General features: G+C 41.2%; 1 long non-coding RNA gene across 1 annotated transcript in view; it reads left to right on the top strand.

The window, feature by feature from the left end:
• Nucleotides 1–27,098, top strand: part of LOC122172848 (uncharacterized) — a 106,889-nt gene that overhangs the window by 42,216 nt on the left and 37,575 nt on the right. Inside the window, exon 2 of the long non-coding RNA XR_006173404.2 lies at nucleotides 21,313–21,384. This is a non-coding gene — a long non-coding RNA (uncharacterized LOC122172848). The remainder of the gene's footprint in view (nucleotides 1–21,312; nucleotides 21,385–27,098) is intronic.

The raw sequence follows: 27,098 nt of genomic DNA, 5'->3' as shown, positions 1-27,098 counted from the left end.
ACACCCTGTGTGGCTGCACACAAGAGATTTTCAGGTGTGGGGTTGGGAGAGAGATGCAGGCATAGACAGAGTACTATTGCTACACACACATCCACCTGCCTTTGCCCATTGCAGACTCAGATGCAGTCAGCAAAAGATTACTGCAACCTCACCACAGCTGAATATATTTCACAATTGCTACAGACGGAGTAGGAAAGGTTCTTTCTCTCACGTTGATCCCTGCAGTACAGCCCCTATCTCATGTTTTGCATCTGCTCCCAAGATTTGGATCTTTGTAAATGTGTGTATGTGGAAGCTTCCTGATACAAGTATACATTACTTTGTAGCTCTTCTGTGAAGTTTAATATAGCAGTTCCAGTCCATCATCATCATTTTGCAAAGATGATTTCTCTCAACTTTTTTCCCTTCCTACCCAAACCCTACAATCATGTTTTTGGCTCTAGAATGAAAGGTGTGGGCTGTCTTCTTGATTCAAGCATTATTATACCTTAACAAGCAAAGCTTCATTCTCCTCTACTGCTTCTAGGCAACAGCTGACTCTTGAGAAAAAGCAGCAGTTACAGCCCACACAGTACAAACACCCACGCACTGAGTGAGAGAGATTTGCTTAAGGTCTTTGAAAAACATAGTAATGAAGACTAAATGATTTCAAAAAGAATTTGAATTGCATATTATCCTAGTCCATTGACTGATTCGAGTTATTTCCTCTTTGTAAAAGTCTTTTAAACTTTGTCCAGAAGTAATAAGTTTCACAATTCCATCCTAGTTCCTATAGCCAGTGGTAGCACAACCCACCCGCACAGACTTTTGGAGGTGTAAGAGTCATTGTGCCAGTATTACAGTATTACTTGGTTAGGGATAGGTGGCATGGGTTAGAGAAAATAACATGCAACCTGAACCTTCATCCAAAACTCAGAAAGAAAGAAATCCAAACCCTTGAAGTTTGGAAAAGTTAGATTATATTTAACACATGTATGCATGATTACATTGTCTGATTCTTACTGGTGCCAGAAGTAGAAATACTAAGATACTCTTCGAGAAGCTGTTCATAGGTGCTTTCTGCTGGGCTGAAAACGAGGAATTACTGCACATGAGATATTGATATAAGCATTCAAATGGTCTAAACGGAACCAAATTTATTAACTGTTTGAGGTTTGCCTGTTACCATGTCTTCTTCAATATGTGATGTTGTATGGCTCATGTGCTGTAATACCTATAGCCAATATAGGATGTGCCAAATCACATGGGATACTCTGTAGTTCCCATCCCTGCTAGCTGCTTTTGCTCTTTAAACTCTTATTTCTCACCGTTAGAATTCCAGATGGTTCAGGGTGCTCTCGTGCTTCTAGAGGGGTAGTTAGAGTTGATCATCAGCTCTATAGTTGTTAAACACTGGATCTTATAAACACCAGGTGCATATGTTAAAATTTGTTGTTACTGAGATAACTGGGGGCTTGGACTTATTCACCCACCAACCCGTAGTTTGTTCTGCTCCTTTTTATTTTAATCGGGAGGCTAACACCTTGGAATAAGAATGACTTCTCCTAGCAATGAGCTCCAGTTTGAAATGATGGCTTCACAATGTGCTAATTTTACTGTTAGATGAATAGACAGATTAATCAGTGTTGACATTTTGGCAAATTTCCTGACAAAGCTGGATGAAAGCATTTCATTAGTGTGGCCTGAATCAGAAAGTTTCAGACAATATAGATGGTGGCCCTTTGACACTTCCTGATCACTGTCTCTCTGCACAAAATGAACTTCTACAAAGATGATTACAACAGAGACAAGATGCACGTAGGGGATGATTCCTGTTTGTGAACTTCTATTTTTGTTTAGTTTACCACAGTTCAATGGATGCATTCAATATTAAAATAAGACAAACTCTTAACAACAATGACAATATTAAGCAATTCAGGTTAGCAACTGTCACTGATAAAATTACTAACAAGCTGCATTCTCCCTGCATCTTAGAGGGTGAACATTAAATAGGATGCAGAAGGTGACCTTCCCAAAAAGGAAGGTCTTCTCTGCTACTAAACTCACTATGAATACATAAAAATCCCCAGGGATTCACCCATTGATTGAATCTTAAGAATCAAATCAAGAGCTCCAAATTGCTGTAACTTCTGCTTCAAACGTAGAAAAACCCTCACATAGGTGGTGCCAGAGTATCACTGGAATAGCATTTGATTTCATAAGAGTTTATTTTTTTCTCAGAAGCAGGTTTGGCAACTAATCCAAATATCTGCAATGTCAGTGGAAAGTGTAATAAGAAATGCAAACCAAAGGAAGAAAGATCCAACAAACTGAAAAATGGAACAGGTCTAAAAAAAGGAAGATTTAGAAAGAAGGGATGGTGTGCAAAGTGCCTTGCAGAAAGTTCAACTTTCATATGGATTGTAAAAGCAGATGGTGGAAAACCTCAAAGCTGGCGACTGAATATGTCAGCTTCAAGCTGGGAGGTCTTGGAAGCCAATGGAAGATACTCTGTAGTGTCATCTTAAGACATCAACAACTGAGTCCCTGCAATATGGAAGGAAAACCCTGTGAATAAGAGTGTATGGCAGCTAAAATAATCTATGGAGATGTTAATGCTAAGCAAGGATTTCTACTAATATTTAGAGAGTGTTTGTCTTTATAATGTAATACGACCTTTAGCTAATTTATCTTTCTGAGGCAGTAAGAAAGTAATACTAACAAACTCTACACAAGGGGAGCTGAGACGGAGAGGTTAAGTGCTTTATGTCTCCCTGGTCTCACCCCCTTCTCCAAAGGCCTTAGTTCTGTGGCCAGCATCATCTAGGTCAGGGATTGGCAACCTTTGGCATGTGGCCCATCAGGGAAATCTGCTGGCGGGCCGGGACAGTTTGTTTACCTGCAGCATCCACGGGTTCGGCCAATTGCAGCTTCCACTGGCCGTGGTTCACCGTTCCAGGCCAACGGGGGCTGCAGGAAGTGGCGGCCAGCACATCCCTCAGCCCGCGCCGCTTCCCGCAGCCCCCATTGGCCTGGAATGGCGAGCTGCAGCCAGTGGGAGCTGCAATCAGCCGAACCTGTCCCAGCCTGTCAGAGAATTTCCCTGATGGGCCATGTGCCAAAGGTTGCCAATCCCTGATCTAGGTCCATCTACCCCCACCCAACTGGCAGATCAGTTCCATCGTTCTGCTCAGTCCGTTCCCTTTCTGCCCCTCCTCTTCTGACAGCTCAGCTCTGTTGCTCTGCTTAATTTCTTTACCATCTTTACTGAAACTGTTCTGTTCTCTCTGCTGCACTCCCACTCAACCCCACCAGCCACCCTCCCCTCTAACTGGCAATTTAGTGTTGCTGATATCATGCAGGCTACCCCTACCTTATCTCACTGTCCCTTTACTTGCCCATATATAGCATTTTTATTTCTCCAGGACTTCTAGGCAATACGGTTCTCCCCAGGCTGCTATAAATCCTTTGTTACATTTAAAGGCTAATCCTTTTTTTAAAGTGTGGATTATGCTTTATAAATCTGCTCAACCCCACATCTCTATTCATGCAGTGATGGAAAGATCTGTCAGATCCAGCCACATTCATTGGCTGGAGAAGTAAATTCCATTCCCAGTTTGAAATCTTGGGCTTTCTTCAGTTGGAATTAGGGAAACCAGAATGAGGATAATTGAAGCAGCACCATGAATTCACAGTATTAACAGGTACCATGCTGAAAATGATGCCGACAAATCCTGCAGTCTTTAAATGAGGGTTACCAGTCATGTGCTGGAGAGGGCTTTGGAGATGGTATGAAAATGAAGTTGGAGTATTGCGACTTTGAGGTCTGTAATCGAGTGACCAGGGAGGTTGAAGTGTTCTCTGACTGTTTTTTGAACGTTATAATTCTTGACGTCTGATTTGTGTCCATTTATTCTATTGCATAGAGACTGTCCGGTTTGGCCAATGTTTAGTGTTAGTTTTTATAAGCGCACCTAGTATGACATTTTGGGGATCACCCAGACCTATCACTGCCTGCCCTGTAGCTTTGGGGCGCCGTAATGCTGTGCTTCTACAGCTCAGATCCCTGACACCAGTTGCCTGATCACAAGCACAAGGTTTCACCCTGGCTTCCACCAGCTTGTTTACTCCTTGCAGGGTGACACCAACAGCCTGTCCAGTCCCAAATCTCCTCAGATCCAACCTTCAGGTTCTTAACAACCAGACACTGACTTTTCCCCTCTGGTTTGTCACCGCCAAAGATATGATACCAGCCTCCCAGTTGTCAGTTCACTTTGGCACACACACTCCGCAGTTTGCACTCCAGAGACCTGCCTGGGGTAAAAATAAACAAAAGTTTATTTAATAGAAAAAAAACCCCACAGATTCAAAGATGAAAGAGTAAGAGACGTAACCATGTACAAGTTGCACAGGAAACATACATAATGATGCAACCATAAGCTTTACACTTCTACATTCTAGACAACTTGTATTAGAAAAGGAAATTATCTATTGCCTTTGAACTCTTTCCCAGAATAACCCTGCCATAGATGGATCCAGTCCTCACAGACAGGCCTTCACCTTCGAGACTGTCCCACAGTTCTGGATAAAGTTTTCAGTTTCAAAACTTCTTTTAAAAGGGCTTTCCCTCGGCCCCTCTCCTGGCATGGGGCCTCATGGTTACTTAGGGAGGGGAAATTCTAGCCAGGCTGTCAGTGTTTTCCCATTAACCCTAAAAGCCCATCATCTGTCTCTTCCTGGCTGTAAAATGCTAGGTGCTTGGATTCTCATCTATCTGGGGAGGCAGCCCCACATTGCCTGGTTGTGTTATCACCCTTTTGTGAAGCAATGCTGATATTGCATTAGTTACATTTATTTTACACACACACACACAGTACCATAACCCATCCACATCTCATTACCATGAAGACCAGAACCTTACAAGCTTTCGTAAGAGACCTTATTTGACATTTTTATGCACAATAACATTGTACACAACAAGTTGATTCATTTACTTATTCTTTGGGGTTCAGACCCCCAGTTCTCCCCTTGGGGTGTCTGGACCCTGATTGTCACACCTAGGATAACAATTAAAGTCTTTCTATGTATAGAGATGGTTTCCTTTCTATACTTTTCTGTCCTGAGAGGAGGTGACCTTCTCTAAAAGAAATGAGGGTGGAAACTGCAGGCCTGGTATTATAAACATAAGAGCAAATAAAGTCATACCTTCCCTTTTAACTTATTATTTATATTGCAGTAACACCTAAAGGCCACAGCCAAGATCAGGGTCCCATTGTGCACTGGACCTATATGGAGTGGCTCTCCCTTGCCCCAAAGAGATTACAATCTAAATAGTCTGTTTCTTTTTTTACCCTGTGTAACTCAGTTTTTAAACATGGCAGGACATACCATAGGTATAAAGCAGGGCATGCACACAGCTTTTCTCTTCCACCCAGCTTATCCTCTACACTCTGCCCCTTAATGCTAGTTCCTCTCAGTTTTATATCCTCCCCATTGCTAAACCAATTACCTCATTAACCCAACAATTGCTACCAAGAGGTCAGTTATCCCTACCAGAAGCATGTTGATTGATTCCAATTAAGTCTGAAGCCATGAAGCAACTTCAGTGACCAGGGTACTACGACCAACACTCTGTCACATGCTACCAGATTAACTTGTTGTAGAGCTTAATTAGCCAATTACATTTTACCCGCAACTATGTCAAGAACAAAGGAATAAAAAAAATACCATCTAAGAGTTTGGTGTCTGAGCCTTCAAATAGCAGAAAGAATTAATCTTCAACTCTAATGGTTTCAGAGATGCTATCTGCTAAAATCATGCCAACAGTGAATAATAGAAATACTTAGCATTTATATAGCACTTTACATTTTCAAAGTACTTTGCTGACACTAACGAACGGAAGTGGAGAAAAGAAAGACAGTAATCAGAATGACATGATTTTAAAGCATGGGTGCCCTGTAATTTAGTGAATCATTTTTCAGTATGTTAGTTATTGAGGTTTACCTTTTAAAAATATCTCAGTAGTTCCACAAAAGGGATGTTATTTGTAGTTTAGAACTGCCACTCCTTTTGCCTCTCACTGTGATGTCTAAATTGCCATTTGAACCCATGCTACTGCTGCTGCTGATCACTATAAACAGCTCCTAGTTTCTTTATTTCAGGGCAGTGGAAATGGACTCTCTAAAACATTCTCTGTCTTGTACTGGTTTGTAAATGGATTTCATTATTCCAGTGAGAGCAAAGAAACTAATTTAAAAAAACCCCTCAAACATGTTTTAGTTTTTACTCCAGCATTCACCAATGAATTAATTCATCATTTGGCAATGAAGACAAGCTTGTTGGGACATTTAGTAATGCAATCTTACTCATGCATGTGAATGTAACCAGTAGCACAATAATTCAGACAGAACAGTTGAAACCACTTTTTTCTCTTTAGATTTAAATTTCACCAACAACCAATATGATAGAGAAATTTTTAGGAAAGGATACAAAGAATGAAAAACAAAGTAAAAATTAGATAAAAACCTTCATGACTGGGGGAGGGTGAGAATGAAACACACCTACACCACTCTGATGTCATTCAAAAGAAGAGGGTACCATACTCACAAGGATTGGTAATTACACAAATATCTGTTAGGTAACAAATATTGACAGTTCTATTGCCCTTTTGTCCAGCTGTTGGCTAATACTCAATCCTGTAAAAATACAGGTGAGATTGGTTGAAAGATTGAAACAAATAGAGGAACTAAATAAGTAAAATCCATTTATTTATGTCTGAATATTGGTGTCATCATAGCAGAATTTTTGGAAGCCTTCTCGATCCATCACTAGCTTCAAGCACTCCTCAGCTGACTTCCCAGTGACTTGTCGCACACCATCTATCCATCTCCTCACTGCTTGTCCCCTACTACGATGACCCTCCATCATTCTTTCCATGATAACTTTCTCAAGGTTATTTCCATCTCTGTGCCTGATGCAACCAAACTACATATGTTAGAGGCACTAGTAGTAGACAAAACTTCACCTACAGCAGAGTGTACCCTGTTCTATCATTAAAGTGGTGTGCAAACTTGGCGTCCTCCTGGACATCTTATTAATCATGGATGCCCAGATATCAGCTGTAGCAGAACTGCCTTCTTTCAGCTTACGCTGACCAGGAGAGATTGTCCTTACATATCAGCTGATGAATTTGGTCATGGAAAACCATGTTTTGATCACATGCATGTTGAAGTAACAGGAAACTTGGAAATGGCAGAGATGCTTAATGACTTCATTGTTTCGGTCTTCACCGAGAAGTCTGAAAGAATGCCTAACATAGTGAATGCTAATGGGAAGGGGGTAGGTTTAGCAGATAAAATAAAAAAAGAACAAGTTAAAAATCACTTAGAAAAGTTAGATGCCTGCAAGTCACCAAGGCCTGATGAAATGCATCCTAGAATACTCAAGGAGCTAATAGAGGAGGTATCTGAGCCTCTAGCTATTATCTTTGGAAAATCATGGGAGATGGGAGAGATTCCAGAAGACTGGAAAAGGGCAAATATAGTGCCCATCTATAAAAAGGGAAATAAAAACAACCCAGGAAACTACAGACAAGTTAGTTTAACTTCTGTGCCAGGGAAGATAATGGAGCAAGTAATTAAGGAAATCATCTGCAAACACTTGGAAGGTGGTAAGGTGATAGGGAATAGCCAACCTGGATTTGTAAAGAACAAATCGTGTCAAACCAATCTGATAGCTTTCTTTTATAAGATAATGAGTCTTGTGGATAAGGGAGAAGCTGTGGATGTGGTATACCTTGACTTTAGTAAGGCATTTGATATGGTCTCGCATGATATTCTTATCGATAAACTAGACAAATACAATTTAGATGGGGCTACTATAAGGTGGGTGCATAACTGGCTGGATAACCGTACTCAGAGAGTTGTTATTAATGGTTCCCAATCCTGCTGGAAAGGCATAACAAGTGGGATTCCACAGGGGTCTGTTTTGGGACCGGCTCTGTTCAATATCCTCATTAACGACTTAGATATTGGCATAGAAAATACACTTATTAAGTTTGCAGATGATACCAAACTGGGAGGGATTGCAACTGCTTTGGAGGACAGGGTCATAATTCAAAATGATCTGGACAAATTGGAGAAATGGTCTGAGGTAAACAGGATGAAGTTTAACAAAGACAAATGCAAAGTGCTCCACTTAGGAAGGAAAAATCAGTTTCACACATACAGAATGGGAAGAGACTGTCTAGGAAGGAGTACAGCAGAAAGGGATCTAGGGGTTATAGTGGACCACAAGCTAAATATGAGTCAACAGTGTGATGCTGTTGCAAAAAAAGCAAACGTGATTCTGGGATGTATTAACAGGTGTGTTGTGAGCAAGACACGAGAAGTCATTCTTCCGCTCTACTCTGCGCTGGTTAGACCTCAGCTGGAGTATTGAGTCCAGTTCTGGGCACCGCATTTCAAGAAAGATGTGGAGAAATTGGAGAGGATCCAGAGAAGAGCAACAAAAATGATTAAAGGTCTTGAGAACATGACCTATGAAGGAAGGCTGAAAGAATTGGGTTTGTTTAGTTTGGAAAAGAGAAGACTGAGAGGGGACATGATAGCAGTTTTCAGGTATCTAAAAGGATGTCATAAGGAGGAGGGAGAAAACTTGTTCACCTTAACCTCTAAGGATAGAACAAGAAGCAATGGGCTTAAACTGCAGTAAGGGAGGTCTAGGTTGGACATTAGGAAAAAGTTCCTAACTGTCAGGGTGGTTAAACACTGGAATAAATTGCCTAGGGAGGTTGTGGAATCTCCATCTCTGGAGATATTTAAGAGTAGGTTAGATAAATGTCTATCAGAGATGGTCTAGACAGTATTTGGTCCTGCCATGCAGGCAGGGGACTGGACTCGATGACCTCTCGAGGTCCCTTCCAGTCCTAGAATCTATGAATCTATGAATTATTATGTCCTTTACCTAGGTCTAATGTACGGAGGATACCTGAAAATTACACTAATCGAGCATGCAGTGACCTATCTGCTAAATGGAGCAAATCATTGTTAATATGTTATTCAAAGGCCTTAATTCTTATCTTTAATGTCCTAAATGGTCTTGGACCTAGTTACCCAAGGGAATGCTTCTTTTATCATGCCAACTATGCTGAATGTGGATTCCAGAACTGATGAACCTCAGTTTGGACTTCCAGGGCAGAGGCAGAGTATTTCCAGCAAAGGGCCTTTACTCAGGAAGCACAATAATTCCCAAAGAACAGGCTGAGCCCAAGTCTTGCCACCTTTCAGTGAGATGGAAGATTCATTTTTCAGCAAGCCCTCTAATGAAAATGGCTGGCAGCATTTCTCCAGTGGTGAGTTCCACTTGGGATACCAATAGTTTATAAGCACCATGTTAATGATGCGATAAAAGAGAAACATTGTTAGTCTAACTTGCAAGAATCTACCATTTCTTTAGAACCACATAACTGGCACCAAGATACTACATCAATGTGCATCCTAGAGATGTGTATGTAATAAATAAATATATTATTGATAAATAATAAATGATGGAGGCTGATATTTTTCTTCATTTTGGCATAGATCCTCCAGGGTATTAAGGCACCTATCTCCAATTGAAATCAATGTGTGTAAGGCACTTAAAACCCTTTGAGGATTTGGGACCTATTGTCTGAGCCATTATCACTCTCTAGCCTTGAATTCCTAGCAAACTGTTTACTCAATATAGAATTTTCACTAAACCATCAAAACCATAATCACTTATCATAAACAACAGTCTTCTGTACTTCACATCACTCCTTTTAAAAGTCTTCTTGAAATCTATTGCTTCATCCAAGCCATTGTCATTAGCTTCTCCAAGATTTCAATTAAACTCTGTAAGCATGACTTCTCCCCTTTATAAATAGTTGCTGATTGTCATTAGTCCATACTATAGTAGTCCAAGAGTTCTCTTATTTTCTCACTGATCTGTGAGGTTAGAGTCTGTGCAGAAATTTTCTGTCTGACTCAAAATTCACCTGGTTGAAAAGGGACCCTAGTGGCTCCGGTCAGCACCGCTGACCAGGCCATTTAAATCCGGTTGGCGCAAGGCTGGCAGGCTCCCTACCCAGCTCCGCGTGGCTCTCAGGAAGCGGCAACATGTCCCTCTGACTCCTAAACACAGGGGTGGCCACAGGGGCTCTGCGCGCTGCCACTGCCCTGAGAGCCAGCTCTGCAGCTCCCATTGGCTGGGAACCGTGGCCAATGGGAGATGCAGGGGCCGCGCTGCAGGCAGGGACAGTGTGCAGAACCACCTGGCCACGCCTCTGCCTAGGAGGCAGAGGGACATATCACCACTTCCCGGAAGCTGCCTGAGGTAAGCACCGCCCAGAACCGGTGCTCCTGATCCCCATACCATGCCCCGACCCCCTGGCCCAGCCTCTCATCCCTCCCACACTCTGAACCCCTCTTCCCCGGCCGCACCCCAGAGCCTGCTCCCCCAGCTGGAGCCCTCACCCCCTCCTGCACCCCAACCCCCAGCCCCAGCCCAGTGAAAAATGAGTGAGTGAGTAAGGGTGGGGGAGAGTGAGCGATGGAGGAAGGGGAATGGAGGGGCAGGACAGGGGCAGGGCCTTGGGGCAGACAAGTGTGTTCGGTTTTGTGAGATTAGAAAGTTGGCAACCCCAGAGATACATGTCTTTTAGATGGTAGAAACAGAGTTGTTTCTATCTATCCAATAAAAGTGGCAATAACTTAGTGGACGAGTGCAAAGCCTGCATCTGGAGTACAAATTAATTCAAACATTCCCAGATTCAGTTTCAGTCCACTGTCTACCAGCTCTCATGTTCTTTGAGCATATTGGTTATATTTATATGGATTACTGTAAGCAGCAATTTCTTACTGTGAATATCTTGGGTAGTGTCTGATCTTTATATTAAATGGTAATAATACCTCCATTTATGGTCACTTTGGAGAAGTTCTGAAAGATTTTTGGCTCGCAGAGCACATCAAATCCCACTGCAGAAGTGCCTTCATAGTTTCTGGTGCAATTATAGTTCAGTGGTCAAAAAAGGGAGAAACTTAATTTCAAACTCATTCAGAAAGGCTTGACTAAAAAGAAGACATTTGTATTGCTATGTAAGCTAATAAATCTTGGCTTTGATGGACCACATGAGGGGAAGGAGCACTCAGAACATCCTGCTTCCAGTTGTCAAGTGAGCACATCTGGGACACAACATCTCAACCGAACTCAGCCCTCTCATTGGCACAGAGGGAGGGGAGCTCTCTCTAAAGTAGCCAGGTCACAAAATATAAAGGGGCTTATAGTTTAAAATGATGAACACCTGGAATTGCACATGGAAGCATAAAGGCATGGAGTACAAGTATAATATACTCCGGTGAGCCAATTCGAGTAAGCAAACTGGTGGCCGAGTTCTGCACTAATTGAAGCTTATCAAAATAGTCTTCTGTGGTATGGCTCCACTGGTATGGTATAACTCACCCGTGGGTGGTGAGAGGGTGCCTGCTGGGTTACAACTTATCAGCTGAGGAAAACTCTCAGCAAAATCCTACAGTTGCTAGTGGAGGCACAGACATGGGAAGAAGCAGCCGCTTCCTCCCTTCTTCTACTGTTGCCCATGCCCTACCCTGGCTCAAACCCAGTCCCAATACGGCTCTCTTTGCACCCACTTTTCCCCTCTGTCACCCAAAGAGCAGCCATAGTGGGGCTGAGGATCTAGCCACATGGTGTGAAAAATTTGATTCTTAATATCAAGAGGATGGCTTCTCAACCAAAGACTTACTTATTAAAGTGGCAGGCATTTTACCATCACAAAGTGTGGCACTAGCAATCTCCATTAATAATGGAATGACAATCTTTCCTCATACTTTCACAAACCATGGGGGACATGGGTCCATCTTGTAGGTTATAAGCTAAATCTCCTCCAAAGCATCTGGAACCTCTATACACTAAACTATATGAAAGTAGGCTTGGTCCATCTCCTGTTTTGACATTGGTTTCATTGAAGCAGCCAAACTGGTTGAAATGTTATTGAAGATGTTTAGTTTCATCTACAGCAATAATAACTGTTCAAGTTTCTTTAAAGTGTGTAGGAGATTTTGTAGTCAAATTTCATTCAGAATGTAGCTTTGCAAACGCATTCAGTATCCTAGGTAGGAGTGAGACTATTGAATACTTTTATTTATTGTTTTCATTCCCATAGCAGTGTTGTTGTTAAGGAATTATTTTTAAGAAGTAATTTTAAGGTATTTTCCCCAAGGCAAGCATTAATGATGGGAAAATTTGCAACGGCTTTTTAAATATGTTCCACAATCCTCTTCCTCCTCTAAAATATTCTTGCAAGAAGTTCAGCTAATAACTCCAGCCTTAAAACTGAACTATTAACATGCCCATTGCAAACAAGGTTTTGTTTAATTATTAGAAAATTGGTCTTATTTTGTGTTTCTCTATAAAACTTGGTAGTGAAGGGTCTCAAACTTCACTATTATCTCCATATGAAAACTTCTTGGTATATTCTCATGAGTATTGGTTTGTTTATTGTATGAGTAACTGCACAGATATAGCTATGTTAATACTATTCAGCTGGATGTTTTAATGATGAATAATAGTTCTTTTCTGTAACTATTCTCAATGGCTGAATGACCGACAGAAAGATACCCTGGGCAAAATTCTGATCTCTGTTACTCCAGATTTACATGGATATGGGACTCATTAATTCTCTTCAGAATATTTCTTAAGGTGCTGTTATCAAAAAGGAAAAATGACTTTTTAATTGACTTAAATGTTTGCAGTAAGTGACAATTATGTCTCATTCTTCTTCTCTAAAAAGTCACAGTTCATCCCTGAATTCATATTCAGAGTGAATATGTGGGAAGCTGTGAAGCAAAAAAGGGCTTCCTTGAGGTCAACAGTAACTTAAAAATAAACAAACAGATGTCGTATTAACTTTTACAAATATGGAAATTCATTGTATTAAGTGAAAGTTAAATAAGGACTCTGAATCCTGCCTGTGCTACCAGACTTTGTGCAGGGCATCAACGAGGCTGCACCATCCTTGTCTATACTGGGCCACTCTTTGCATGTTCTTTATGTTACATCCTGTAAGCATTCCCTCTTTGAGAAGTGTTCAACAAAGAGATTCCTTTAGTCAGCCCCTTTGAATGTTCCCCCAACTGCAGAATGGCAAGCATGTCATGGCAGACGCTCTGGGGCGTGCACGGGGATTTAAATGTGATTATTTTTGGAGGGGCTCTTTAAACACCAGCTCCTCACCCAGTGCCCCACTACCTTCCCCACCCCCCTAGCCTCTGCTGTCTCCTTGAGCTCCCCACCTATCCTCCCAGCGCTCCCGGGCCTTGTTGCCTCACCCGCCCCATTGTCCCGAGCTCCCTTCTGCGCAACCCACATGGGCTCCAAACACTTACTTGAGACTGGGGGCAAGAAAGAGATGAGACTCAGCAGGCTTACCAGTGCCCCCTCTAGCAGAGCTGTGCTGCCAACCTGGCTTCCCTGCTCCAAGCAACATCTAGTGGGGTTCAGCGGGAGCGCTAGTTGCAGTGCCTTTCCCAGGCATATCCCTTCAGTTGCGCTCAGCCTGACTGGAAGAAAATGGGGAGGACAGGCTCAGGGGAGGGAATCCCACGGCAGGGAGCCAGGGCAGAAGCTTGGAGCAGTGGTGGAGATGATTACTGGGGGCAGCCCCCCTTGTGCATGCCTCTGCAAGACACTTTGACTTCATTCTTAACATGTCCCAAATATTTCCACCTTCTTTTTATGGATAACTTTAGATAAAAGGAATTGTGATGAATCTTGGCATTTGTTATAAGTTCATTACATTTAATACCTAGTATTTTTCTAAGGCATTTGCTTTTGGGGGCATTAGGTGTCTGTCTGTACCTTTGGTGGATTTCTGGCTTTCACATCCATATGTGAAGATAAAATAACATTGAATGGGAAATCGAGTAAAATAAAGTCCCTTGTTTGGTTTTGATTCACTGAAAATCATGTCATATAACTGATCATTAACATTCTTTCCATTAGTACCTTTTTTAGTGACCGGATGCAGCAGCATGGTGCAGTGTTTAATTCGTTAAATGCCAATAAATTATACAGTACTCACATGGTTCTGCAGGTGTTTCTTATACATTCCTGTAGGTCACCTCCATCGCTAGTGAACCACTTTTGGAGCTAGTAAGTTTAAAGGACAGCATTAATCAAATAGAGTCTGAGCAGAGCTCATTAAAATCAATGGAATGACTCCCATTAATTCAACTGGAGCTAGATCAGCCCCTGTGATTGGACAGGGTTGGCCCCTAGTGGTTGGAGCATTAGCTCACTACTCCCACCTTGTGGCTCCAGTCTGTGGTTTGGCAGTAACATCTTGGGCTTCAAATCTGCAATTGGTACAAGTGCCTCATGGTTCAACACTGTGCAGGGGAAGTAGGGGAACTCAGGCTCTCCCATTCCTCCATGTTCCAACTCAGGACCCTGGGGCTGGCAGTTCAGGTGCATCACCTGGCCAATGGTATCACCTCCTGAGTCATTTCCTACTGCACCTCCCTCCCTTGCCTCTCCAGAGTCCCAGTGGGGGTCTGGCTGTTCTTTCCCTTCACTCACTGGCTGGCACTCCACTGTCTCTCTGGCAGTAGTCTGCAGCTCCATCTTGGGGTCTGCTCTGGGCAGTACAGGACTCTTGCTATATCCTTCCAGGAGCTATCAGTCCAGGCCTGCTCCCTTGCACTGACCACCTTAAATGTGCTGTGCTGAGCCCATTTAAGCTTCTCCTCCATTGCAAGCATGCTCAGCAGCTGCAGCTGGGTGGAGCCCACTGAGGCCAGAGCTACTCCTTATTCCTCTGTTCCCCAGTGTTGGATTTGTACACCCCATCATAGACCATAGCACCTGGCCCTTTTGTGGGTACACATTGAGGGGGTGGGAAAGAGAGCGTAAGGAGCTAGTGCACAAGATCAAGAGCAAAAGCCAACTAGAAGGTCTGCTGGAAGATTCCACAAGACAACAGCTCACTTTTAGACTGACCTGCCTCTTAGCTAATCACAGGATACTTACTTAAAGGCCTTTCACAAACTGACCCTTTAAAGAGAGCAGACTGCATTATAGTTATGTCCTCCCAAGGAAAATACCAGCATTCAAAAAGTTAAGATGGTTGCAAAGTCTTTCTTACTACTAACTTTGGCTTTGTATATAATTCATTAGACGTTTCTGGGTGGAGGAACATAGATAGTTTGATAGCCAAATCAAACTTGGACACTCCTTCCCTAGCATTAAGACTGACAAATTAAATCTGACAGATTTCTTGTACTGACCATCCTTTTTCTATGTGCCAGCAAATGCTAAGAATATAGTTGACATTATGCTCAGGATGAGTATTTCATTTGCATTAAGCAGAGCAGAAAGTGGCATTTTTCTTTCTAAAAGAGCAATGCAATTTGCTTTTCTGTAGCCATACCAAAGCATAACCGTGGAAACACAGAATGTAGCCAGCAATGATTTAATTATGTAGAACAGAAACATGGAACCTACACTAATCAGTTTTCAACATGAGCGCCTGTCTTCTGGAGCAAGCTCTCTTAATACTCGGTAAGCAAAGACACAGCTACAGTTGGTAGATTAGTGGTTGGCTATAAAAACTATTCCTCATCTGATTTCTACAATACAAAACTTGTTTGCTGGCATATTAATGAACTCTCTCAAGCCAGTGAAAAGATGTTGTTTTCCTGTAAAAGGAACTCCATTGTTGTTATTTAGGCATAGGTTACATTTATGGGTATGATACCATGGCAAGACAGTTCCTAAAATTCAGAGGATGCTGTTATACTTCTGAAAAATCCCCTCTCTCAGAGAGTTGGTCTTACTTGAGTATATGATGAATGGTGACCAACATACGGTATATCATATTATTTACTATCTAGCATCAGGCCAGAATGATTCCACCTCTTATCATCTGATTAAAATAACCAGTTATCATTTGGTAGTTTCTGCTTCAGGGCCCAGTGCATTTGTAGAACACTGAGGGCTTGTCTACACTTACCAGGGGATTGATGCGTGGCGATGGATGCATCAGCGGTTGATTTAGTGGGTGAAGACCCACTAAATCAACTGCAGATCACTCACCCGTCAATTCCTGTACTTCACCGGATCGAGAAGAGTAAGTGGAGTCAATGGGAGAGTGTCCCCGTCGACACTGCATAGTGTGGACCCCGCAGTAAGTAGATCTAAGCTATGTCGATTTGAGTTACGCTATTTATGTAACTCAAATTGCATAGCTTAGATTGATTTTTCCCTTTAGTGTAGACAAGGCCTGAGTAAGTTTCTCTGTCTGGTTGACCATTTAACACAGATCCATGAAGACAAAGGAAGTTCTCCTTCTTTAATAGCAAGAAAACTGAATAACATTTACAAACTGAAAATAATATTCCTTCATATCCTGGGTTGTGCTCAAACTACACAGCTCAGAAGGGGTCATGTCCAAGGTACACCTGATTCCTGGTTGGAGGCCACATTGATCCCCAGAAAAAAACAGGGCAGCTTAAGAGTGAGATTTATGCTTTGTTGCCTATGACCCCAAAGGGGATTGCTGGGGAATAGGGACATCCCAGCCACTAACCTTGTCTCCCAGACATGTCTCCCTGTAGGAGGATTTCTCACAGGGGGACAGATCTGTTGGCTTTCCAGTTGCCTTGTATTGTCGGAGTAGTACATAGCAGTAGGAGCAGGGCCAGGATCTGACCCACTAACCCTTTCTTTGATGCATTCAGCTGTACCCTTGCATTGTCAAAATGACATTCCCATACATGAGGAAGGATCTGAGATTATATATTTTCCATAGCCCAGGTGTGTTCAGCAACATTCAGGTGGTTCTTAGCAAGTAACTCAGAGATTTAGAGGGCCTGATTCTCCTCTCATAGCTGTGTAAATTGGAAGTAGTTCCACTGAAGTCGATGGAGTTAAATTGGTGTAAAACTAGTGTAAGTGAGAGGAAAATCAAGCCAGAGGGATCCTTGCATGTGCTTGAGACAAGTGCCAAAAGCCATTCCTGATATAACTCCATTGAACCCAATGGATGCATTTGGCTCATGTTCAGTGTATTCTCTAATGTGATATCTAATCTAGACAGCAAACAATGAAATGACCTAATCTCATGCCCGCTGAAGAAAGACTTCCACTGAATCCAGTAGCATTGGATCAGGTCCAATGTGTATCATTTTGGTCTGTAGTCATGTCTGGTTCTTAAAGATTCATGAACAAACTAATCAGTGGTGTAGCTCAATTGAGTTCATGAGTCAGACAGATAGCAAATTTGAACCTACATGTTTTAACCCTACAGAGGAAGGGAAAAGAAGCTTTAGGTGTGAAACTCAGACCTGCTTTTGCTCAGAGAGCACAAAGCAGCAGGATCATTATGTTCTTTGGTTATTTATGAAGCTATTGGCAGGAAACCACACAGCCTAGAAGTTTATAGTATTTGGTGCTTTTCTAAATGAAAGAAACAGAACTCTTGTTTTTTGTCAGTGTAAGATCAAAAGAAATTATGGCTGTTTTGTGTTGTTTGTTATTTTAGCTCAGATGCCCAGAAATATACAGTTTAATTTGTACTGAAGTACAACCATTGTGGTGTCCCCGGGATCCTTCTGAAAATGAGATTTACATCCCATGAGCTTATATTACTGAGCAAAATTCTTTAGATAAATAAACCATCTCTTTTTTTAAGTCGTAGTAGCAATATGTTGCTTTGTGACTAGAGCGACATGACAGTGGAAGAACAGTTCTGTGAAAGGTTTCAGTTTGCATCTACAGCAAGACATGGGCTGAATGTAATTTTGACTTAATTGCAAGTGGGTTTTGCTCAAGACAATGAAATAGGAGGGTCATAATAGAACAGGGGGCAAAGAGGGGAAAAATTAAGCAGAAAGGGTAAATTATTTTACACAGCCTTCCTTTACCTGCGTGATCAGAAGCATATATACTGGAAAGTTTGGGAAAGAAGGTTCTATGGGTGCTGTGATTAAAAACCAGTGAGTTACATCCACCAGAACTGGATTATAATATAAAGGATTAAAACAGACTTAACTGAAGTTGGAGTTGTTTACAGTGGTTCTGAAATTGGCCTTATATTTATCATCATTGTTGCTGTTTTACTAAGTGAATTGATTCAGATCGCTGTTGGACGATGTTACCCCTGCACATTCAATATACTTGGATCTGTTTGCTTCTCATTATCCAGGATGCAAGGAGAATATATGTATCACAGCCCTGGTACTTAGCAGGACCCCTTGTTTTAGAGTTGTGACAGAGCTTACACTGCTGTGGAGTGACCTAGGATGTTCATTACAGTTTTCAGGCCACGTAGCCCCTGAACAGACATGGGAATGAGTCAACTGGGTGAGAAGTCTTTGACATTAACATAGGAAAGAAGAGTGTGAGGTACACTAGTGTGTTAATCATTATCCACCCCAAGATAGCGTGCCATGTACTGCCATTGCAAACTGAACCAGATTACTGTATAGTTGCTTACCAATGTCCATTCATGCTGCATTCAAGATGGTATCCCAGGAGGAAATTTTCACTGACATTCAATGAGACCTGTTCTCCTAGATCCCATATATGCTTCTGTAAATCTCCTCCAATATATTTATTCCGAAATTTGTTCATCTCTGTTTCTTCTAATGCAAGTGTGGGTTTCCACTGATAAGGTGCCCTGTACTCTTGGGTCAAGCCATTTAGCCAATGGAAAGTGCTAACATCTTTTAATAACAATCATACATCAAACAAAGCCCTCTACTCTCTAAATCTATGTTAAATTTAATCCAAAATATTTAGCGTTTTGCACCTCTGGAAAGTATGTGACCAAAGATTACTTTGGTTAAAGGTATTTCAGGGTCCACATAGATCTCACTAAAAGCACTACAGAACACTAAAGATAGCAGTGTATGGTTCATTCCCCTCTCACAGAATCTGCCAAGAGTGGCCCCCTCAGAGAAAACAAAATCAGTTTGAGTCTCATCACTTACTGAATCTTATTTTGACCTTCTAGAAAATCAAAATCTCTGACATTTCTTGGGGTCCAGTAGATGTAGTTTAGTGACTAATGCTATCTTCTCTTAGCTCCTCCGCACCTGAGGGTCTGACTCAAATCCCAATCCTGCCTAATGGATGAACACTTCATTATTATTTTGCATGACAGTTCATTTTCTGGTCTGAACTGTTTTTCAAAGAGACAAAAGAAAAAAAGATCCATTTAGTTTCCCTACACATTTTCCATATTTATACACACACACACACACACACACACACACACACACACATATTCAATGACAATGCCCATAAGATAAATTGCCTTTATCATGCACATTTCATCGATTTACCTCCATTCTGCCCACTGATCTATCTATCCCTAAACTAATTCTAACACTGCCTGGACTTTCCTTAAAGCAAAAAAGAAATCTATCTGTAACAAATTGCTTCCCTCAAATATTGATTTTCTTCATTAAAATTACAATGGCCTGGGAAGACAATATTCAATTCTGTGGATCTGTGATGGACTGAAGGTCTGTTATCTTGCAATCTTGCAGAGTTAGAAAAAGAAGAATTATACCACTGGAAAAAGGAACTTCCTAGCTTTGAAATAGGACAGAGAAATTGCTTCTTGCTGTGAAACATCCCAAGATAGTAGTCTTTAAAAATGTGACATTTGCATTATTAAAAAAAAAACTATTTCCGATCCTTTTTAGAAATGTAAATGTATTAAACTAGTCTTCTTTCTATAGCTGATAAAGGTGAGATGCCTGGATTTAAATCTTCAAATTTTTGTTCCTAAAGTTTGGCATCTAAATAAGGTATAATTTCACTGAACACCTACAAGTCCCACTGAATATATGCAGTGACAAAAACCTTGTCAATATAACAAAATAAAATCTTGTAACTGTATTATTTCCATCAACAAAACCATATTGCCTATTAGAAATGTTATTTATCTAAGGGAAAAAATGTCTTTTCAACAAGCCTTTGTAGTAATGTAGAAAAGACTGGAAAGAATGCTGTTAAATGTTTGTGTGCATACAACGCTGTAATAGATGTTATATTTTGTATCAGAAAGAAATCCCCATTTACTATTAAAATATTTTATAAGGAAGCCCCTTAAAAGTTAGTGTGTAGTGCTCTTTTTCTCTTGGAAAGTGAAGGATGGCATAGATTCATTGTAGCTGTAAGTGACCTTAGGTTTGACCTTTCCCTGGTAAACAATCATTGGATTGGATTTAAAAGCATAAATGCCATTAGTTCTTCCTGTACCCAAATGATGCTGTCATGTGCGGCACATGCCTGCCTACAGTAATTTGTTTTAAATTCAATTTCATTTTAAAACATGACAAGATAATGCTTGTTATTAGCACATGTTCCATTGGGTGCTTGAATCAGTAGTATACAGCAGTTTTCCAAGGGAAATTGTAAATTGCAAAGGCTCAAGATGTCAGATCAAATGACATATTGTAATTGGAGTTAACAGTGTCATTTGTCAATTTATAAACCTGCTCCCCGTGGTATAATCCCTCTGTCTTTCATAGTGAATAATTAGTCAAGTTTTCTGTAAAGATGGATTTGGGTCACTAATTATTCTTTATGAAAGCATTATAGCATAACTTTATATTTCAGGAAATGCAGGCCAGTGGTAGCTTGGCATTGTTAGGACACAAACAAAAACACACAAGTCTAAAAATTCAGTCTTTTCGATCAATACGCAAACTACTCTCTGACACTAGAACAGTCGACCGCAAACAATATAGCCACCAAATGTAGTTCTTTTTACTGTTTATGAATTGTCTCTAAACAGAGCACAATTTTTTATGAATTTGTATATTTAAGATCATTTAATGAATACTTTAGGTGGATCAATCCAGACTATGGATTTGTCATGGATTATTCTGCGCAAGCATTCATTCAGGTATTCACAAGGAGAATGTACTTGATAATCAGAATATACTCATTTGAATTATGCAGTGAGGGTGACCAGACAGCAAATGTGAAAAATCCGGATGGGGGTGGGTGGTAGTAGGAGCCTACGTAAGAAAAAGACCCAAAAATTGGGACTGTCCCTATAAAATCAGGACATCTGGTCACCCTATATGCAACTAAGCACCTAGATCAGATGACATTGGGTCTGTTCTCTGCTTCAGAAGTGATTAAGAACTGTATGTTATAATCTTATCTGATTTACACATATCCGTTCTTTTTCTAATTTCTCTTCAGAAGTGAAAGGTGGTGATAATGATGATTGTCCAATTACAATAATGAAGTGCAATTGTCTCTCTCTTATAACTCCAGGGGCAGCCCATCTTGCTGGAGATAGTGGATGAGTGACATATCTGTATGCAGAAAAGCACATGACTACGTACAGTAGGTGGCTTAGAAGGCTCTCATTATTTACAAGTTTAATTGCCCAGCTCAATTCTCATTTCTTTTTGTTGACTGCATGTTATGTTTTTTTTCTCTCTTGATCTGAATTCTTTATTCTCTTACACCTACTGTAAAAATGTGATGTTAGTGAATAGGCATATACTATAGTCACTGTTATATTTAGTTTTCAGTGGTAGTCACTTCACATGAAATATGCATAATATGCACACAAAACAACCTACAATAAGGATGAGATTCTATAGTCTGTTTTAACCAGAACTAGCTGCTCTAGTTATCTTCCTATCTAGGCATTTACAATACACTATCAGACTATGGTCAGGGGATATTTGTGGCTTTAGTCAGTATTCTTCAGTTAGGGTAGATATTGGTCTATCATTGTGTTTGCATTGTTCCATGACCATCATATTGATCCCTATATGTAGCCATCCTTAACGTAACTTCCCTTGGTGACTATTTAGTACCCCTTTCTTAACGTGGGTGTAATTTTGTTACCAGGTATGCTATGAAAGTGCTTGATCACATATTTGCCTCTCCTAAAGCTATGGAAAGGAACAGAGGCCCACATCCTCAAAGGTATTTAGACACCTAACTCCCATGGATCTTGGCCAGAGTGGTTTTTATTAGAATGGTTCTTCGCTCTAAGGTTAGCAGGCCAAGAATTGTTGACAAAGCACCACAGCGGAACCTCAACTTAATTCTAAAATTATGTTTCCCACAATGAAAAACATTTTTGGAGGGTGGGGGACTTAAGTGGCTTTTAGTTAATTCTAGTAGTTAGGTATGGCCCTGAATGTGTCATAGAATCTTAGAATTTGGCTAGCTAATTCTCCCCACTCTCTTATCACTCTTGCTGTACTTGCTCTTGGTTTCTCCTTATAGTGAGGACTCATGGTATTGGTATCCTATGTTTTTCTCCCCAAAATACTAAAAATAATTTTACCCAGAATCTGAAAGTTTCCCCTGAAGGTCATTTAGGCTGGGTGTATAAACTAAGATCCTGCACTCCATTAGTGGCGTAGGATGCTGTAAGTGGTGTGATGATATTTACTTTGTATTAGCCTTAGAAAATGTGCTTGAGGAAAATAAAAGACATGGCAAAGAAGAGAAGCTTATTTACTGAAAACATATTTTGGCATACTAGATGAGCATTGCAAAACGAGGCCAGCCTTTCAAAAACACCTTCCCAGCAATGCTGCCAAGGTGAATGAGAACACTGGGCCTCTGCCTAGTGGCTGGTTTCAGTTATGCACCTAACATTTCTGAAAACTTTGTCTTATTTGTAAATCCACATTCCTCATTTTTAAAATTTTTTGTAGTATATCTTTACACTTACAGCTCCCCTAGGGGGCGCCAGTCAAACGTTCCACAGCTCAGAAAGTATTCCGCGGGATAAACACCTACTGAAATTCATATATGTTTCACAGTCTCTTTATATAACTTGTATACATACAACTGGAGCACAAAGACAGGAAAAGTCATGAGAGAGATCACTTAGATACCTGAAGTAAAAGAAAATCTTTAAAAATCCTATTTTATTAACATACCTAAAATAGTCAAATGTTTCCTGGAAAGTACAAAAGTTTTGCTCAGGAGTGCAGCCATGCTCTTTTGTGCTCATTCCTGTCAGATCTCACAAACCAACTCAATACCTGAATGGGAGACCTCCCAGGAACCTTTAGTTTCTAAAGGAGACATTCTTCCTTCTGGATCAGCACTGAAGTAATGCAGTATGTTTCTGCTAATATGTAAAGCGAAGTCCATTTGTGATCAGAAAAATCCAATGTCATTTGTTTTTTTAGAAGAATAGATGCCTTGTGTTTGTGCCATATTCTGACTCAGTTATAGCTGCTGTCTCTCTAAATGTAGTCTAATAGCAGAGAGCAAAGAACACCATAGGCATAATTGTCTAGTACTGCTGTGCACTGCTACACGCCTGCAGAGTTCTACCCCAGAGGAAACAATATTTCAATGGCAAGTTAACTGAAAAGTATATCTACAGTTTATGGTCTTTATATGCAGGGATGCTGTGAGAACTGATTGTAACTCCATCCCAAGTACAGCTCCATCTCTGAATCTGAACTCACCAATATTCGGGGGGTGAGGGGGACTCTGATGTTCCATGCAGTGCAGGCACAACTATAATTGTGAGGTTCTCATGAATTTTGCAAAACTCTCTAAGAACTTAGAGGAAAGGTGCTACAGCTGTGTAAAGTAATATCTACCTACAAAGAATATTAACAAAATAATAATTACATTGTAGCAGTTCATTATCCCTTTACCAGTACATAGATATCTGCTCTCACCTGGCACCAAAACCTATATTAGGTATCTTAATGTTGTACAGATTATGAGGGTTTATAGTTCTGTAGGATCTATGTTAGCTCAGTTTGATGCAATTATTGGCTGTGGCGTTGTTGTGTATAAAGAAATAACAGAAGAGAAGCTTACATCATAACCCTAAGTTCAGGCAGGTTTAGCTCTGCTTTAAAACACACAACCAATATTGCTGTTTAATAAAAGGGAGGGTGCCTGACTACACACTTGGTCAATGTGAATAATGTAGGACTGTATATAACCAGGTATGATACAGTAAGTCAATTTAATGACGGTTATGAGATCTACTACTGCAGTGAACAAAGGGAGCAAGAACATAATGTCATAGAAGTCAGAGATGGAAAATACTTTTCCTGGAGTCATCCATTCCAGTTTCCTGCCAATCCTAGATTGGCAATATTGGGAGGAGACTCAAGGATGAGGTGGGGGCTAAAAATATTCTAATATATCTAATTTTTACAAAATTAAGTTATCCATTTTCAACCCCATGAGTACTAGTTATAGGCCAATGCAGTAGACAGGCATACAATTGTCTGTTTCAGTTTGCTCCTCGAATGGCTGCAATTTAGGATGAAAACTAGAGGCAAACCCAGCATTAAGAGCAAGCAGTTGTCTATCATGTGCTGAACAGAGTGTGGAATATGAGGGGCCTTTAAGAGCTCTTACTAATAGGGCAATCATAAGGTACTGAAAAGAGAGAGAATAGGTTCCTTGAACAAACAGGAGAATAGTGATAGATCTTTTTACAACTGTGGCGTTCCAGGCAATTGAAAAAGCACCAGCTGCTCAAGAGGTACTTCACATCCACATCCTCCAAATCAGTAGATGGCCTGATGCCACTGAAGAAGGGGCAAATGGAGACTAATTCAACCAAGTGCTAGATGAGGAACAACTTTGATGAAAGTTCTGAAGGTGGACAAGTGAACACGTGAGAACGAGAGCCAGAACAAAAGGAAGGAAATCAAATAGAAGCCCCATTAAAGTTGTAATTAAAAATAATAAAAGCCTCATTACAGACAACCATCAAAAAATGCACCTTTGGAATTTGAGCTCAGAAATGTTGATTCTCACTGATCTAAAAATTCCTATCTGTACTTACAGGGTGTGCCACAGTTCACAAATACTTGCCTCCACTCTATGCCTCCTGGCTTGTTTTTCTGTATTTCCTTTTTGCTTCAATGACATTTACAGTCTTCTAGGCGTAATTTCTACAACATCTGGGCTGGTCTAAGAAATTCCACCCATTTGTGCAAACATGTAATATTTATAACATCATAAGCAAGAAAAGCAATTTGGGGAAGAGGTTCTTCAGAAAAAAGTAACTGATACTAAATTAAGATAAATGTCTCAGTTTACAACCAATGTTTAATCCTAGGCTTTGAGTAAATTCTGCCATAGTATATTCATCTGATCTTTTATTTAGGTATACACTGCATACATATATAAGCAATGCATTACAGGAAAAATATTAAAGAGATTTCACAACCCATTCTGCTTACAGTACACAGTGGATTAGATTATTATATAAATACTACTTGAAAATAAACTGCTGTTTACGCTACTCAAATCAAATATATCACAATATTTGTATTACAAAAATGGAAGACATTTCTTTTGATCATTACAAAAATGTTTTGCTGGAATTTATGTAGGAGTAAGAGCACAAAGGGACTTGGCAGCAATATTGTATGAAAGATATTTCAAATTTAGTAAAATGTATGAAAAATACTGCTTTAAGTCTTAAGCTGGCAACTATGTAGTAGGTTTAAAGTGTAATGTCTTGATGCTTTATAAGGCACTCAACTATCATATAAAGAATTACCATTACAAAGGCAGGTGGAGGACGCTAAATATTAATGACTGCAAATCTCATTGCTGGAGAGAAAAATTGATATTACATAATCAGAAGAAATGTATTTATTTGAACCGAGTCTCTGAAGAAATCTATTAAGTTAATTTAATGGAGAGAAAGACAGTGAAACACACCATGATTACAAAATAGTTTAGTTCTTGGTCTAATTGTGTCACTTAAAATATCCACTAAGGACTTCACTGTATTAGACAACAGTTGATGCTTGCATCATAGGTGAGGTAGTATGGTCGACCCTAGACTTCCAAGGGCATTATATTGTCCATGTACTATAGCTGTGTGCATCTTACTGGGAGTGTGTGGAGACCTCCATGGCACATAAGTAATGCAGAGGTCTCCCTCTGTAGCCACTCAACACACCACACAGCCCCATCAAGAAGCTTGAACGATGCAGAGGGCCTTGCTCTGACCCACTGCACCTGCTGTAATTCAGATTATTTTGGATAATGCCAACATGCTGTGTTAATAAGGTTTTCTGTTGAATTAGAGGGAGAAAACTCTAAAACTATCTAAAGCCATTTGTGTCTTCTTCCTTGGCCAACAGTTGTCATTTACCTTAGGAAAAATCTCAGGCCTGTGGAAGTCAGTGGGAGTGTAGAAGGGCTCGGCCGAGGCTCGTCCCGCCGCGAGGCTGTGGGGTATCCCACCGCTTCGTAATAGTTTGCAATGGGCCCAGGCCCTGGGTCAGGGCGGGCCAGCAAACAGACAGGTAGGAGCTCAGGCCCTTAGGCAGGGGCTGAGCCAATAGTTCAAGAGAAGCCCAGGCCCTGAGTCAGGGCGGGGCTGCAAACAAACAGTCAGGAGCTCAGGCTTCTGAGCATCAGGTGCGAGGGGGAGACTGCCACCCGTGAGCGGGGTGGCAGGGGGGGACGCAGGCCCACCCATTCCACTGCGTCCCAGCCCGGGGCCCTAGCAGCGGCAGAAGACTTGCTGCTGTGTCAGTGGAGATCCTGACTGCAACACACTGACATTGGTTCTGGCAGTGCTGCGGCCAGACCAGGGTCCGCTGCCCCCGGGCTACTTCCTGACTCCCCCTCGTAAGGTACCTGGGTTAGGGCGGTGTCCTTGGAGGTTCCCAGCACCATCGGTTCCTCCGGGTAACTGGCGAGGGGTAGGCTCGGCGGCTCCTCAGGGTAGCTGGCAAGGGGTAGGCGCGGCTGCTCCTTGGGGTAGCTGGCAAGGGGCAGGCTTGGCTGGCCCCGCCAGTCCTCGGGTTGGCTGCAGCCTGCTGGCATTTCCCAACCTGGAGCTAGGCTACAGGCATCTGGCCTCTTCAGTGGCTGGCTTTCAAGTGAGCTCTGCAGTTGGGCTTTTCTACTTCCTGTCCTGTGCCGTGACCTCTGGGGGGCAGGCGCAGGATCCACTGGCTCCGCCCACGTTGGTGCTAGGGGAGGCTCATCCCTCCATGGGGCATCCCACCGCCTCGTTACAGGGAGTTTTGCCATTTACTTCAATGATGCCAAGAATTCATTTCTTGTATTCTTCAGAC

This window comes from Chrysemys picta, chromosome 2 (assembly GCF_011386835.1).
Source record: "Chrysemys picta bellii isolate R12L10 chromosome 2, ASM1138683v2, whole genome shotgun sequence".
NCBI classification, from domain to species: Eukaryota; Metazoa; Chordata; order Testudines; family Emydidae; genus Chrysemys; species Chrysemys picta.
This window is presented reverse-complemented; position numbering and strand designations above follow the sequence as displayed.